Below are 17635 nucleotides of genomic sequence, written 5' to 3'. Positions count from 1 at the left end.
AGCCAGAGATTCAGGGTCAGACACCTGCCCTCAGAGCTGATCTTACTTCTGGAAGGGGCTGGTGCAGCTAGAACTCAGAAGGAATAAACTGCTAAGAGTTAATCTGACCCATCACCAACAGCTGTGTTGGTCACACAGTTTCCCCCAAGAGGAAGTTTAACCAAAAAGTCACCAGCGACTGCTGGCTGCTTTCAGCTGATGGAGGCTGCCGCCTGGGGAATTGGGGCGAAAGGGACTTTTTACTGCATAACCTTTTGAACTCTGACCGGTCCCATGCCATTTGCCTATCTGAAAATAAATGCTAACATTCAAGTCACAAATGTAAAAAGAAAGACTTACGAATTAGCCTCAGGAGAACTCGGGCAGATTAGCCCCTAAACGCAGTCAGTTTCTGCAAAATCTTGGTGAGGCCCCGGGCCGGTGTTCGCTGGCTGGCAAGGGAGCCAGACTCTCCAGGGTTAATTCAGTCCTTGGACTTGCACTCGCCTCCTGGGATATGTGACTTTCTGCTACCCACACAGTCCAGGGCCCCAGCCCTGCAAGGCGCTCCTCCGGTGCCCAATGGTCCAGACCCAAGCTCTACAGGACACTTCTGGGAGAATGAGGAATAGCAGCGGGCCTGACCACTCTTTCAGTTCACTGGAGGGGAAAAAAGAGGATTAAGTGCAGAATCCAAGGTCACACTAACCCCACAGCCCTTTGAGGGAAGCTCACCTCCGTCCTTCTGGTTGGGCCAGTAACTCAAGAATTAAGAATTGTTCTAAAAATAAAACAGGGGAGATGCTACCATGGGGTGAGGCGAGGCTCGCTCCAGGGAAGGATCCAGAGGCCAAAGTGCAGCTCCGGGCTCTTATCTGCACCCCGGGGCGTTGGGTGAGGCGCTGGGTGTCTGAACCTTTGAATCTGTGAAATGGGGAGTTGGGCTGATGTCCCCTCGGGCGCCTCCTGAACGCTACCATCTTGATTCTGGGCTCGGCCTCCAACTCTCCCCGACCTGGCTGGATCCAGTCTGTGACCCGAAGAGCTGGAGCCGCATGCAGGCTCTTCCCGCAGAGCAGGGCCCCCAATTCTGTGCGTGCTGCCTCCTGCTCACGACACCCTCTTCCTTCAACATCTCAGTCCAAGATATTCACGCCCGCCTGTGGCCTCTCCGCCCCGAGGGTCTCGTTGTCATCCGCCCTGCGGAGCCACGAGCCTCTAGGATGGTCGATACTGAGGGTGAACCCCGATAGGCCAGGGCCCCCGAGCTTTGAAACTGGAGACCTCAGAACTTGGAGTCGCTACTGAAGGGCAGCCGAGCTCAGACCCCGACTTAAAAACCCACAGCCTGGGCGCACACGCGAGGAGAGACCCGACCTGCCCTGCAAAGTGCCCCCTCCCCTCGTCCGCGTTGCTAGTGTCCACAGTGTCTCCGCCCCCCTGGTCTCAACTGATTGGACCAGAAGTAGGCACCTGACCTGAGCTGGGCCAATCACGTCCTTGCCTAGGAAGTTGAAATGGTCCTCTCGGACCCTGGCAGGTCAAGAAAGTCTGAGGCTGGGCCTCCCTGGTGGGAGAGGGATTAAGACGCAACCTATGAAGCTGTCTGCAGCTGCTGCAGCACGAGTTCAATCCCTGGCTGGGGAGATACCCACATGGTGCGGCAGACCTCTCCTGTCTCCCCACTGCTCCGCTCAGCAGTGTATTTCACTCAGTCTGCCTGCTCTGCTCCCCAGTCTGTCTCTGGTGAATCCTCTCACCCCCCCCCCCACCTGTGGCCTGTACCCCAGTTCTTGTATGCATAAATAAATCTTAAAAAAAAAAAGAAAAGAAAGTCTCAGTGCTATCAAGCTCTCACCAGCCACTGCAGCATGAGTTTAATACCCAGCCAGGGAGCAACCCACATGGCACAGCAGACCTCTCCTGTCTCACCTGCTGCTCCCCTCAGCAGTGTATTTCAGTCAGTCTGCCTGTTCTGCTCCCCACTCTGTCTCTGGTGAATCCTCTCACACACACACCGCCCACACACCTCTGGATTGTACCCCAGTGCTTCTATGCATAAATAAATCTTTAAAAAAAAAAAAGAAAGAAAAGAAAGTCTCAGGCTGTGGCCAGCCATGATCTGCAGAGAGGAAGAAAGAGTTCAGGGAATGGGAGAGACGGATGAAGCGGAAATACAAAGACTAAAAAGGCATTAAATCACTGTGTATATTTTTTTACTGGGAAAGTCACCATCAGGTGGTGACCTAGCTCTGATAGAACTCAACAATAGAAAGAACATTGCTCAGAACCTTCCCCCAGCAAAAATAGGCGAGTAGCAATGAACAGCATTACTGTTTTATTTTTTCTGTTTTTGTATTTTCAGAGGTACTTGTGTTTAATAGTAAGTGATAACGAGTTTCCATGTGAGCAGTAATAACATTTTTCATTTCAAATAAATTCTAGACAAAACCCAACTGATTATATGTTAAGAATAAATTCTCCACAAATAATAGCAACATAGTTTGTCTTTAAGGCAAAGATCGTGATGATAGTATGCAAAGAGTAAGAGAATGGAAAACACCGGATGAGGTGATTTCATAGAAATTGCGAATTCTGTTATTTTCCTTCACTGTCTTGTTTTTTCGTTCCAGCATTGAGCACATACTAGTTTCCAGGCAGTGTCCTAAGTATTCTCTCACCTAATGTCTTATTTAATTGCCAACACAGAGAGGAAGACAGGAGCCACTTCTGTCCCATTCATTGCTGTATCCCCAGTATGGAGTACAGGACAAGGGCAGGCCAAACTTTGCCTTTGAATGATACATGCCTATTTTGGGAGTCAAGGTTTGACATATGAAGGAATAAATATTCAAACCCATGGTGCAGGCCATTAGAAGAACTCATTGGAATCAAGGGACATTTATTTACTTTCTCTACTTCCCTGGACGGTATTAAATTTTGTTGTTGTTTTTGTAGGGAAGATTTTTGTTATTCAATTGAGAGTAATTTCTTCTTGACTCATGGGTGAGCTGCCCTCTTGCCTTCTCTGTATCATCCATCCATCCATCCATCCATCCATCCATCCATCCATCCAATAAAGAAACTTTGAGTAAAACAAAACAGGAAACCTATATCTTTCTCTTGATAGGACTTGGTTGGCATTTGCAAAGCAATTGATTGATTTCTACCAATTTCCAAGCTCTGGGGAGAGGTGGAACTGGGCTACCACTGCCCTTTTTTCCACTTCTAGGAACAGTTCTAGTTACCCTACGACCCTGAAGAAACTGTGAGGCCCCAACCCTTATCATTAAGTGTTTGGAATTTGTAATTGGATATTGAATTGGATTCTTAACTTTCCCATTGCCTAGCTCTGACTTCCTAGGCCTCAGATTCCTTATCTAAGATCCAGGAACTATAATAACATAAAAGAGGATCAAATAAACATGCACACCTTATTAGAAGAGAACCTGGCACATAGTCAGTGTTTGACACATTTTAGCCTTCGCTACTGCTCTTTATATCTGGAATGACAGGCTTGTGGCAAAAAACTAAAACCACTTCTTTTCAAAGTCACATTCACTTTGTCTGGAACTTAGGATTTAAGAATGTTCCAGACTGGTTAATAGGTTTCAAAATAAGATTATGGAATTATGGGGTAAAAAATAATAGCAGAACTGCCTATGGTCACTTTCTCACCTGAAGGCAAACCTTCAAGATGGGGTCTGAATGCTCTGTCTTAGAAAAGACTGCTTCTGAGTTTGTTAAACACTGCTGATTGGTTCCTGCTCTACCAGGTGAATTGCTCAGCGATGGAAGTCCTTAGTTTGGTATGCAAGACCCCATTTAAACTGAACTGACCTACCTTTTCATCTCTGCCTCCTTCTATGACCCTTCTGGAAACTTCCACCACCGACAGACTGGTTTACATTCTTGCTGCTAAATGTCACACAGGGACCTGCCCCTATATTTTTGCTCATGCTTTTCCCCAAGCCCTCCCATACATGCATTCCTTTGTACCTCAATAAATTATAACACCCACCAAGCTCCATATCCCACCATACCTCCTCCTTAGATCCTGACATGACCTTCTCAATGTACAGAGATCCCTCCATCCCCAGAATTCCTAGCTCATTTTTAGTCTACCTAATTAACTTGGAAATTCAACAGAAAGGACATTATGATGACTGTGATGGTTAATTTTATGTGTCAACTTGACTAAGGAATGCCCACATAGCTGGTAAAAGATTACTTCTTGGTGTGTCTCCAGGAGAGATTAGCATTTGGACCAACAGACTGAGCAGACATCACCTTCACAGACTGGGCATCATTCAGTCTGCTGAATGGAAAAGGGTAAGAAGGTGAATTTGTTCTCTGCTTAAGCTGAGATACCCATTTTTCTCTTACCCTTGTATATCAGCATTCCTGGTTCTGATTCAGATGGGGCCTTACACCATCCATTCTCCTAGTTCTCAGCATTTTAGACTCAGCCTGAATGGCACCACTTACAGACACATATCTAGCTACAGACACATGTGTTCTATTGGTTCTGTTTCTCTGGAGTATTCTGACTAATACATGGCCTCAAACAGGTTTCATCTAATTTCCTCATGTACACTGTAGCTCCTTGGTGACACAGAATCCTTTTAATTCTGTAAAATCTCCCATAGGGCTCCAAAATCATTCCCTTTTTTTCTTGAGATAATTAACATCAGTTTCTTTTGCTTGCATCCAGAATACCCCTCACGTATCCTCCATGAACTAGGGGTGGGAAAACATTGTGAATTAAGTTAAATAAATGTCACTAAGTAAATGTTAAAACTCACATATGCAGCCAAGAGACTGCCTTACTTCTCAAGCATGACCTATTTATTTGCATTTTATATTCATCTCACCCAAGCTCAATTATCCAAGTCCATCAAAATGAAAAGTGAATCATAGGAGAATGGTGATTGTAGGTCTTGGATGATAGAAAAAGAAAAGAGCTGATAGCTTGACCAATATGAAGAAAAAGAAACTATAAAATACAGAGCCAAAACTTCAATAAATGCAATGGTTTCTGTAGAGACAAAAATCATTCACTCAATAGAACTGGATGATAGCTCAGTATAATAACCAGCTTTCATAATGATACCCTGTATCTTTTACCTACAAAAGGCATAAAATCAAATAATTCATTTTAACAAAATTTCTGACCCAATATCTAAAAATATTTTTTTTAAGTCTGAAGTTTGGCCGAATGTTCACACCCAGTGCATCATACATTCATTCAAGAAATAGGTATTGAGCACCTGCCTAGGCTAGGCAGGCACTTTCTAGTTGGTGAGGATAAAAGGTGAACAAGACAGACAGAACATATTCCACAGAGTTTATATTCTAGGTGCAGAAGAGACCGTAAGGAAGGAAATACTTAACAATATTAGGTAATAAAAGTACCAAAACATATATGGAAGTATATCAAAATGATACATCACAATGGTGGGGTAGATAGTGCTGGCGGTGGGGATATTTATATTGGGGGCCATGAAAGTTCTTGCTGAGGAACAGAAATTGATGTCCATCCCGTCCCCCCTTCCTGCATTTGCATCCACTTTCCTGGTGCCCAGAATTACCCCCTTTCCAGCTGGAAGACTCCTTGACTCAGAGAGTCACTGACCAGCTTTCCAGAACAGAAGTCAACAAAATAACTACATTCCTTTGCTGAAAATACATTTCAGTAAACTCAAGAGCCCCAGTTTCTAGATGTTTCTAGCCCCAATTTCTAGAAGCTTTTGTAATACCTCAATGAACACGTCCTGCCGTCAATCTGCAGGCTGTCCGAGTCAGACCCAGGGAATATGTCAGAGGTGGGCTTGAGGCTGTCAAGGGAGAAGGCCCTCCTGTTCCCCCGGTTTAGCAATTAAGACTGTACACTCACACCCAGGAGTTGGTAATCAAACAATCACCATCACTAATGCAGTAGGAGGTGCCATTTTATCCCTGATGTGTCTACACCCAGTCATCCAGAAGTTACCTCGGGCAGAGGCTTTTCATGGCCTGACACTTTGACACAGAGCCTGCGACAAGCAGCCTCTCTCCAAATTCCTCCAGAGCCGGCAACTGCCCCACCCTGACTCCAAAGTCCACCCTGTGACTCCATTCAGGCCTTCCAACAGCCACCCTTCATGGGAGGCTACTTTATCCATCTGGACTTCTGGCATCTTCCCCTGAAGACTGGTTAAAAAAGACACTTCCACCTGCTTCCAACAAAATGGAGCAAATTCCAGTTTCACTTCACATGCCTCAGGCATGTGAGTAATCCCATTTAAGAAGACGCTTGATTAAGTTTTTAGAAGCCAACTTAGTTTGGTCATCCCATAGGGCATGGTCCAGCATGAGATGGAAACATTCTCCCTAATCAAATACTGCTCTAGAGAGAAGTCTGCTTCGGCACCTGTGAGCCCACAGACCCGAAGGCTGTGAGGAATAACAACACACTGCTTACATGGGAAGTCTCGCAGGCCAGCTCAGAGCCTTCCACCTAAGGGACACTAGACACATGGCCTCTGAGCAAAGCCAACTGTGCCAGGCAGAGAGAAGGCAGGAGCCGACTTATCGGGCCTCAGAGTATAACACAATCTCCCCACTGGCCCAGCTTGGCAGTGGGGAAACCCTCAAAGAGCCCAGTCACTGAGCAGCATCTGATCACATCCCTTATCAGGTCAGTAGAAAAACCTCTTATCCCCCCTGTAGCTATCACAGTAACTGCCTCCCGTGAAGCTCAGAGAAAGGCTACCACACAGTAGCTCTGAGGTGGCCAGTCACTGATGTTCCCAAGCCTGTGCCCTGATACCATGTCGAGGTAGCTGTGCAGGTGGCACACCCAGGGTGGGAGTCCTCTCTCAGAAGGAAAGCAAGACGAGGCCTGGTTTGCAGACCGTCGAGGGCAACTTGAAACTGGTGTGTACTTCTCAGCCAGGATTCCTCTCACTAGGTTCTATCAAAGGAGTATTTCCCCCGAGAGTATCCTGCGTGACTGGGCACATATGAATACCTGAAGAGTTCCCCTCCATTGCTGCCGAGATGGAACTAAGGGATCTATAGAGTGTGAAATGAGAAATGGACGTGGGTAACTAAATGCTAATTACCGCTCAGGTGATGTGGCCAGGGCCTATATTCCTGAAATCAGAAGCTGATTAGCAACTATTTTAAGACTGCATTAGAGAGTCGGCCCCAAATGCTTTCTAAATAAGGGAAATATTATGGGTTGCAACCAATCTTTTCCTCCTGTTAATCGTTTCAAGGATTCGTGTTGTGCACACAAGGTGACTATTAAGCAATTAACCCATTAAGGATATATTTTTTTAAAGATCTGTCTGCACTTGAGAAGGATTCTCCTCCCCACCCCCCACCCCCACACCATATACACCTTTTAACTTCAGTACCTGAGTGTACCTGTTACAGTCTGCTAAAGGTGCAAATAAGTTACCAACTAGGTGATAAGAGCCCGTTACTCTATATTTAAAAAATAATAATAATAAATAAAAAGCATAATTGTATTAGGATGCTTGCCCTTGATTACAGAACTGAAAACAATGATAAACCTGAAATGTCCTTTTCTAAAGGTGTGTTGTTTTGTCTGCTTCAGAGGTGGAATAAACAATCTATTCGCTTCACTCCACTTCCCAGTTTTTCAGCGCTACATATTTCTACTGAAGAAGTTGGTGATTCTTTTGAATTTTTATTTGAGATAATTTTAGGGAAAGAGACATGGCAGGGAGCAGCGAGGAAGGAGAGGAGTGATACCTAGTTCTCCCAGTACCCTTGTTGATTTGCAAAATTACTAATAAATATTATAATAGGCACCATCTTTCCCTTCAAACTGACCTTGTTCTTGTGTTGATGTATTTGCCCAAAGTCAGCAGCCTAGTCTGTTTAGAATCTTCTTTCAACTTTAGCAAGCACCTACCTCAAATCAACCACCAACCCCACCTGATTCTACCTCTGAACTAATTCAAACCCCCCTCCTCCTACCCGCCGCCCCCCCATGCCAGGTACCACTGTTGTCATTCAGAACCCGGGGAGGTCTCCCAAGACAGCAAGCAGCCCAGTCATTGGGCTTCCTACCAGCATGGCCTTCCAGAAATCCAGCCTCTACCCTGTGCCAACAGGACTTTCTAAGACATAATTGGAACCCTGGCTCCTCAATTCCACAAAGTTCTTATTTGGGCGGGCCCACCAAGGATTCAAGTTTACCCAAAGCCAAAGTGGGGTCCTTCTCCCTAATACACCCTTCACGCACACATACCCCTGGTAGCTGGAATCACACTGTTTTTTAATTGTTTTCTTATAAAATATATCCCGCACTAGATAGCGAGTGTCCTGGAAGTTGGTACCCTGTTACCACATTTTATTTTTTTAAACAATTGGATGGTATTCTGGATCTGAACTTATTTCATGCATAATTCCATCCCACAGTTTACTCTGCTATGGATGAGGGACAAAATTGGTCTTCCTAAAGTCTATCAGGCGTGTCATCTTAAATATCTTCAGAACAGACAGGTTAGAGAAACGTGCAAGTTCTATTTGTAATAGGGACTGATGCCTTTGGGCATCACATGTATATCTCAAAACAGTGTGCTGGCAGAGCAAATCTCATCCCTGGAGCAGAAACATCTCAGGGTTCCACTCCAGTGCCCCTGGACATGCCTGTCTCAGCGACAGGGCAGGGCCCCACTATCAGACTTGCCAACGGGAAATGAAAATGGAACTGAATTGGGTGATCAGCTTCAAAGTCCCAGCAGACATGCTGGGTCTGAATCACATTCTGATGAGCTCACTGATCAATCATGGAGAAACTGCCACACCTTTGCCAAGTATTCTGGAGGAAATGTGTAGTTTAGCTCAAACCGTTCAGGAGAGTTTATCACCCAGGCTTAAAATAAGTTACTTTGTCAACTTAAGTTGCTGAATCATAAAAAGCCAACTCATGGAATTTTCAGTTCCTTATTAATCTGTTTGTTTATTTGTTTTGCTTAAGTCAACTTGAGCTGGTTTTCTGTCACTGCAGAATAGTAAGTCTTGACCAACACTAGTCTCACTGGGTAGCTGTGAGGATCTGCTGAGATGACATGAGAGATACCTACATGGACCAGAGCCCTCTCCCTTCCCAGTTCTTGTCCTGCTGCGAAGCTATCTTCAGTTATTGCCTTTTTTGAATCTTGTTTAATCCTAACATCACTCTGAATTCCTAAAAACATCTGAAAACTTTGATATAGAAATTTGAAAAAGTTAGAAGTGCTTGGTTTAGACAGGATGATTTGGCAATGTAATAGCTTTCTTGAACGACTTAAGTATTATCCCCACAGCACCTAGGTTAGTATTTCCCCAAGTACGCCCATGGAACATGAATCTTGTAAGATGCTCTGTAGAAAGAAATGGTTAAATGTGTTTGAGAAACACTTTTCCCATTTCTCACCCGGAGATTTGCATTGTATATTAATTAGCACTTGAGAGTCCCTGAGAAGCGCTGCAGTAAACAAAGCAAGTTAACCTAGTTATTCTAGCATTTCCCATGGAACCCTTTGGAGGCATAACTTCTCTTGACAAGTTGCTGTTACATATATAGTAAGTAACATCGATTTAGCATTCTCAGTAGAGAAAATAAATTTAAAAAAATCACATCCTCTTTTGAGTGAGGAACACTCAAAATGTTCCAGAAGAGTGAGCAGAGAAGGAGACAATGAGAATAAGTTGAAAGAATTGTCACTGGTTCGTGTACCACATCATAAAGAAAAGTGTGGTCCTCAAAGTCAAACTTTCAGGGTTCAAAGGCCAGGTCTGCTGCTTGTTGGTGGTGTGGCCTTGGGCAAGGTACTCACCTTTCTGTGCTGCAGTTTTGACGACAATTAAACGCAAGATAATTATCATGCCCAACTCAAAGAATCGTACTGAAGGAATTGTTTAAAATGTGGAAGCATTCCTGGCATATTGCAGGTGCTCATTAAATATCAGTCATTGTCATGCTCACACCCCCTGCTCACCGCATTTGCTGGTGTATAGATAATAATAATGGCCATTATTAATTACTATGTTATAATTATTATTTTTTAGGAGCTAGCATGTATTGAGCTTACTATGTGTCAGGCATGGTGCTAAATAGACTGTCACCTGACAGCAGCTGTGTGAGTTAGATATTATTGTTGTTCTCATGCTGTACATGGGGTTGAGGCCCTCAAAAAAGGGCCTCGATTTGCCCTTGAATAAGAACTAGCAACAGGAAGTCCACTCGTTGTTCAGACTTGAAAGCCCACCCTCATAAGTGCTGCCTTCTGCAACCTCAGGATGCAGGTCTTCACATTTTACTGAGCCTGAGGTCAAATCCAAATGACAGAATTGAGATTAAAGAGAATAAGAGAAAAAAAGAGATGAACAGGGGAAGCAGATCTAGAGGGAAGGGAGGAGGCAGGATGAGACCGAAACTATCATACTGGCCGTGAAGGGGATCAGAATATGCTACCTCCAAATTTGCCACTTTGGTGTAAGGATTATTTTGAGCTGAAAGTAAATGAAAAACAGATACAGGAAAAGTTCTCCCTGCTCCTTTCTGCCTAAAAGTAAGGCACAAATGTGCCCAAGTGAAGGTACCCCACAGTCCTTCCCTGCACTAGGAAGAAGAGACAACTCATTGCTAGAGGTGTACTCACTTAAATCCATATAAGCAAACCTTATTGATAGAATTCTGGTTTTCCATTAGTTTCCCCCATATGTTTGCCTTCCCACAATTTACCATTTCTAGAAGTCCACACCCTCTTCTCATATCTCGTCACTTCTCCATAAATTGTTCACTCTTTGTCAAAATGGTACCTAATATTACCTAATGGTACCTAAGCTCTCAAAATGGTACCTAGTATTACCTAGCAGTACCTAATATTACCTAGTGGTACTGCCTTCCATTTCTGTGAGACCCTCATGTACACATAAAAATTTAAATCGTGACAACAAATAAAAGTTGTATGCTTTTTTTCCTATAAGCCTGTTTTGGTCAACCCAGTTACTGAACATAAAAGATAGAGGAGACATTTTTTTCTCCCTTGTAGTCACATCTGGTTAGAAAAGTCTGTTAGTCATCCATTAGCGTGGTCAAGAAGTCAGTTGGCTATTCAAACTTAGAGCTCAGTGGCCAAGTTGGGTCTGGAGACGCAGCATTTATCCTGGGCATCTGGGTCACCAGATCTATCTCCTATTCCAGGAGCCGTATACGATACTAACCATCCTTTACCCCTTATAGCCTATGAAATCTCCAAGTCCTCTAGGCCTTACTTCCACCAAACCTCTATAGCATACCCACATCTCCCCATGCAGTTGCCACCATCCTAAGCTTCTTCAGCATCCTCTCTCACGTGGATGCTTATCCCAATCTTCAGCTTGTTTTCCTGACCCGAGGCTTGCCCCTTCTAACATCCTTCACCCTATAACAAGGAAATTTGATCATATCCTCCTTATTTAAATACTTCCTTTTGCTCCAAACCCCAGGTTTCCAATTGCCCTCATGAGCCACTCTTCAACTCCCCAATTTTATGTCCTTCAACTGTACCTCACTACTTGCATTCTCTGAGGATGCCCCTTTCTCTCCAGCTTTGTCATCTGCTGTTTTCTAGGCCCAGATTTCTCTTTTCATCCCACTAATTCACTCTGGGCTTCTGGGCTTCCTCTAGAGATCTTTTGCTGCCCCCCACATCTGGATAAGTCTCCTTCAAGGGTCCTCATAGCCACATGAGCTTACCTCCATCAAAGCATCATCTCATTGCATTCCATTACTTTCACTCATCTGTGTTCCTCAACAGAATGAGTAACTTGAGTGCCAGGCTATATCTCTGCACAACCAATGTGTGCCTGGGTGGTGAACAAGATGGTTGGTAAACAAGAACTTTTTTTGAATAAATTAATGAATCAATAGGCAACTTTTAGTAATTTATACTCTTGCATTTTCAATTACTATCACTCTAACTTCGCCCGGTAATTATTTTTATTAGACATCATTGGTTGTAGACTTCAGTATGAGTGCTTGCTGCATATGTAAGTCAAGGTCATCTACAGTCAACTTTCCTGGAATGTCCTATCGGTGACATTTCAACCAAATTTCGTATAAAGCTGTTTGGCTCATGTTACTTGGTTCCAGGGAAAAGAATCTTTCCCTGTTCAAATTCTGGGCTTGCATCTTCTAGCTGGGCTGCGTCATGGGTGTACGCTGCCTAGTGCCAGGGAGGAGAAACCGGTTTGCTCATTCACTTGAGATGTATTCATGGAAAGCCAACGCCACAGCCAAGAAGACAAGGAGGGGTTTGTGTCTGTCCATCTGGTAGGTTTTAATAAAGGAAACTGAAAACCAGTCTTTCTCAGGCGCCTCATCTGACACAATCAGGCTGGGACACTATGACTTCAGCTATCCTCATCATGGAAGCCATGGGTGCAAAGAGGGAGATCAGGGTCAAAAGATAAAATACAGGACCCCCAGTGCAGACTGGAGAAAAATTCTAACAGCTTGTTAAGGAGATATTTCATTTTTGAGATTTTGCAGAGCACTACACAGGCCTGGCATCAGCAAAAACAAGTTTTATTTTTGTTTGGAGTGTGTGTGTGTGTGTGTGTGTGTGTGTGTGTGCTGTGAAGATGCCCTGCAGCAAGAACACCCAGAGGGGTCCAGAGACCAAGGCCACCGCTGCCTGTCAGCTTGCATTTTCCAGAAGGAAAGGGGTCGCAAGGCAGATGGCCCTCCCTGTGAAGGGCGGAGTGACAAGCCCACGCAGCCTGATGTCTGTGGGGACATTCTTTAGGACAGGAGATTTAACAACCTTGACTCTTAGATCTTCTCACGTACAGACAGCAACTGAGAGCAACTGACAAAGGGAATCACTTTGAAGTTATACACAGCATTTTCCCTTTATCATTAACCAAGAATGTTAGAAATTAACTAAATAGCTCCTTTGTCTTCCTATGCACACCCCTATCCACCCAAACTGTATATAAACCAAAACTAAAGCCCTGAAGGGCGTGCATAGTCACTCAGAAAAAATATGATGGCTGTTTCCCCAGACCTAGTTCCTCAGCAACAAGCTGAATCTTCTAATAAATGTGTCTTTTGCTAAACCTTGTATTCCTTTCAGTTCAGTGATTATTTCAGTTGACATCAGTTAAATTTGAATTTCAGATAAATTTGTAGTATAAGGATATCCCACATATTGCATGAGACCTACTTATGCCAAAAAATATGAGTTTATCTGGAATCAAATTTAACTGGGCATTGTGTATTTTTATTTGCTGTATCTGGCAACCCTAAATGTGGTTATGAGTCGGGCTTCTGAAAGAGCAGATTTCTAAACAGGCACCCCCACTGCTAACTGCCCAGGAATAATAGAGGGATCTGAGCAGTGGGAAGGCTGTCCCCACTCAGAGTCCACGACAGTTTCCTGTGGTGCAGGAGACAGAACGAGGTTCCCCCACTGCAAAGTATGCAATGGAATCACTGGGTAGCCTTAAAAACATCTCACAGGCTATGGCCAGATGGGTGAATCAGAATCCCTGGGCTGAAATGCAAGTTCTGGTATTTTTTTAAAGCTCCCCTGGAAGATTCCATTCTCTAACCAAGATAGAGACCCACTGGTCCACTTTCCTTCCCATGCACAAACCACATGCTAATCATCTCCCTTCACAGAGTGTGGTAATCATCCATTCAGACAGCAAGCAGTTCTGGGAAGCTCTGACCCTTGTCATTGCAGCCTGTTATCTGATGCTAGAAGAATTGGAGTTGCAAGTCCAACTTGCCGGTATGCTAGCCAAAGGGCCTCTCACTAAAGTAGGACTAAAGGTGACCAGCAACCTGCCCAGCAGGGCACCTGGAGGGTAAGAGGCAGGCAGATGCAATCCACTCCTCAGTAAGTGACTGCTGAGTTCTAAGTCAGTGAAAAAAAGTCAAGTATTATCATCCTGACAACCTCCTGGGCCCAGGAGCAGACCTCACATGTAGGATTTGGGAAGAGCTGTATCAGAATCAGAACCTGCCTTTTAACAAGATCCCCAGGTAAAATGTAGGCATATGAACATTTAAAAAGCATTAGGATACAAATGTGGATTCAGTGAGTGGGAGTATCCAAGAACTCATATTTCTGGCAAGTTTCCAACAGTTGCCAGCGCTGAGGGAGGTGAGGCAGGAGCCACACCTGAGTAGCGAGGTGGCACTCAGCAGCCCCTGTCCTCTAGGAACAGAGGGTGGCCACATCCGACCCCACTTTGGCCTGTGGAGTCAGAACCTGGGTGGACCCTGGCTGGAAGCCTTTTTTTAAATCCTCTTTGGGGCTGGTCAGATGCTCTTGTTCTCTAGAAGCCTAAAAACTCCAGCTCAACACCAAACTGAGCGCCTTTCTTGTCATTTTCCTATAGCCACTTGCTCTGTCGCTAGCACAGCTCTGCAACCGCGCACCACACTTCACAGGCTGAGAAATGTCCAGCCTCTTGCAAGTGGGGTTGTGATTGGGAAATGATTAACAATGGCCCCAGCCCCCAGAAAACAGGCCTGTGATATATAACACTGGCCAGGAACTGGGCACCCGGGCCTGCAGACCTGGTGAGTCTCACCATGAGGAGTCTCTACCCCATACCCTCCCCCCGACCCAGTGCATGACTGTCCAGTCACTGATGTGCACAGGCAGCCTCGCGCCGGGGGTTCCTGGACCTGACATCACCCACCCCTTGCACTGCCCCCAGCCTCCCACCAGCCCCTGCACCCCCTTCCACCACGCGCGTTTCTACTAGTCCTCACTCTCCTCTTTCCAGGACGGGGTGAAGCCTGCTCGAGGGCTTCTAATTACTGTGTGGAAAGAGGCCTCTGTGACCCACAAAGGAAAGGCCACTCTCCATGAGATGTCATTACTGTGAAGCTGCTCTCCGCATCTGTAAAATGGGCTTTAATGAGGCTGCTTGTTTACACAGGCCCGGAGATGAAAAACCTCGTGACAGGCAGGATGCCGGCGTCAGCTCATCAGCTCATCAGCTCCAGCCCTGGCTCCTCTGGAGGGTGGGGCCCCAGGAGGCTGGGGTGGGTGTGATGGGGAAGAGGGGGCTAGCAGGGGCCACAGAGGATGAAGCTAGTGGGGGAGCGTGTGAGAGCATGTACCAATGCGTGGGTAGGATCGTGTGTGAATGAATATTTTTGTGGAGGTGAGCATGTGTGTGTGCGTGTGTGTGTGTGTGTGTTCCTTACCAGGGCGGACAAAGTCCCAGCCTTCAGGTCAGGAAGAAATCACATGCTTCCATGCCAAATTCCAAGAATGTGTTAAGCCAAATTCCAATTTGCTGTCACTCGAGCGATGTTGCTCCTTCTGTTTCTCAGCCTGTGGGGCCCCTCTGGGATCTGGGGACAAGGGAAGCAGAGGGGACCCTGCTGTGGCCCCAAACCACCCCCTTCCAACCCAAACTGCACCACATGCACCTGCTTCCACAATTGATTTCTTTACAAGGTCTCATTTGAAGGGAAGGGCCAGTGACTTACAGATACTTCAGACACAGCGGGGTGGGGAAGGTTAGTGAAGGGCTCTCCCCAAGGCCCAAACCACATACCTGTAAAGAATACAGACTTCAGGAGCAGGGGTCCTGGGGCTTGGCTGTGGGGTCTTGGGTTAGTTGCTTCACTTCTCTGTGCTGTTTACTGGACAGTCTCTGCCTCACAGGGTCACTGTGAGGATTGAATGAGTTCGGGCATGTGAAGCTCCAGGGGCTGTGCCTGGCTCCTGGCCGGCACAGGGCCTGGATGTGTCTGTCATTATCATCGGAATCACAGTTGCTCCTTGTCAAACTTGTTTGGTGCAGTGCCTGATATTTCCACGTGTGTTCCTTTATGGAATCTTCTCAAGGAAACTCTAAACTGAAAATGTACATGGACCCATTTTATAGATCAGGATACTGGATCCATCTGGAAGTCATTGAAGGCCTATCCTGTGCTGTGTGGCCTCGGGCAAGTTGTTTAACCTCTCTGAGCCTCCATGTCCCCATTTATAAAATGGTGAGAGTGACAGCAACACCTTGTGGCTTTGTGGTGAAGATCAAACGAGATCATCTCTGTAGCAGCTTCTGCCCAATTACATGGCACTTACTAGGCGTCCCATGACATACCCCAGAGACCGAGAGTCTGGTCTTTCTGGGCAGTTCAAAACTGATGGTTCAGAGGGGGAGAGGACTTTGAGTGTGAGTCATTGACCAAAGGCAATTTCAGGTCTTAGTCTCTGGGTATAAAGAAGAAAAAGAAGACAAGTGACTGTGAATGATGATGTCACAGTAAAAGCCTTACAGTGACACATGATACATCAATATCTACCAACAGCTTGGACTCTGTCCAATGTCCAAGCCATTCCCACGGAGGCCTCTGTGCCTTATAGGCTGCCTTCCTCTCCATCAGGGGAACAGTTCAACTGTTTTGCCAACAATTCCATCAACTGTGCCAGCAGCAATGACAGCCACATGCCCTGTGCTGAGTGATGAGTGAGCAGTGTCTGTGGAGCCCCCACAGCCGCCGGGGAGGGTGCTGTGATGCCCTGTCTCCTAAGGACACCGGTGCATCTTGCCCCGGGTCACACAGAGGCCAGTGGCAAGGCTCTTTGTGCTCTGCCATGCTGCCCCTGATACTTCAGTCAAACGGTCAAAAGGAGAATGTCACTAGGGACAGTGAGAGAGGGTGAGAAGAAAGAGTCTGGAAAACTCTAGACTGGATCAGTGCTGCTGAACCATCCCCTCTGTCTCTGAAATGAAGAAAGAGCAGAGAAGAGAGCTGGCAGGCTTTGAGTCAGGCTCTGTGGGAGTGGGGGGTGTCCTTGCTCAGCTGATATTCTGCTTTCTCACCCGATCCTGCGACTGTCCCAAGAAGTCAAACACTTTGCAATCAGATTAAAATCCAAACCTATGAAGCTAGCCACAGCCGCTGCAGCACGAGTTTGATCCCGGCCAGGGATATACCCACATGGCACAGCAGACCTCTCCTGTCTCACCTGCTGCTCCCCTCAGCAGTGAATTTCTATCGATCAGCCTGTTCTGTTCTCCACTCTGTCTCTGGTGAATCCTCTCACCCCCTACATCTCTGGCCTGTACCCTGGTTCTTGTATGCATAAATAAATAAATCTTTAAAAACAAAACAAAACCATGCAGCTCCAAGAAGGTGGAGCTGGAGAGGCTGGGGATTAAAGTCAAGCCCCCAGAGCAAAGTCTGAGTGTGACAGCTGTTTGTCCAGGTGGCTGGTGAGCTGTCCACCCCAAGGTAGGGGCTGTGTGCCTTCCTAGGAGGGGGGTGTTGTAGGTGTGCAAGGGGCCTGCAGAGTGGGGAACAGGTGTGGGGCTGAAGATGCTGGCAGTGAACCTGAGCCACAGAGGATGACAGGAGACTCCACTAACATGGAAGGAAGGGAAGAGATGTCAGGGGAAAGTGGCAAGGATGTCAAAGAAGCAGGATTGAACTTTCCACGGAGGATGCAGGAATCAGGAATGGAGATGGGAGTCAAGCCTCTCCTGATCGCCTGCAGCCCAGTGCTTGGTTCCCACCTCCAGGGCCCCTGAGACCTTCTCAGGCCACACTGAAGAAAGGGACGTTCACATATCATGTGAGAGCAAAGCGGTGATGATAAAGCCTCCTGTAGTTCTGGAAATCATTTAGAAG

At 46.0% G+C, this 17635-nt stretch overlaps 1 protein-coding gene across 2 annotated transcripts in view; it reads right to left on the bottom strand.

Annotated features, from left to right (window-relative positions):
* LOC119261059 (sodium-dependent phosphate transport protein 2B-like) overlaps positions 1-1370 on the bottom strand; it is a 38738-nt gene extending 37368 nt beyond the window's left edge. The window contains exons 1-2 of one of the 2 annotated variants that reach the window (XM_037530284.2): positions 715-1370; positions 340-639 (exon numbers count right to left, since the gene is read on the bottom strand). The gene's annotated coding sequence lies outside the window, so the exon portion shown is untranslated. The remainder of the gene's footprint in view (positions 1-339; positions 640-714) is intronic. The other variant, XM_054688202.1, reaches the window with a different exon arrangement.
* Positions 1371-17635: the final 16265 nt, after the last annotated feature.

This window comes from Talpa occidentalis, unplaced genomic scaffold (genome assembly GCF_014898055.3).
Source record: "Talpa occidentalis isolate TD23 unplaced genomic scaffold, MPIMG_talOcc4v2.1 talOcc4.6, whole genome shotgun sequence".
Classification (NCBI taxonomy): Eukaryota; Metazoa; Chordata; class Mammalia; order Eulipotyphla; family Talpidae; genus Talpa; species Talpa occidentalis.
This window is presented reverse-complemented; position numbering and strand designations above follow the sequence as displayed.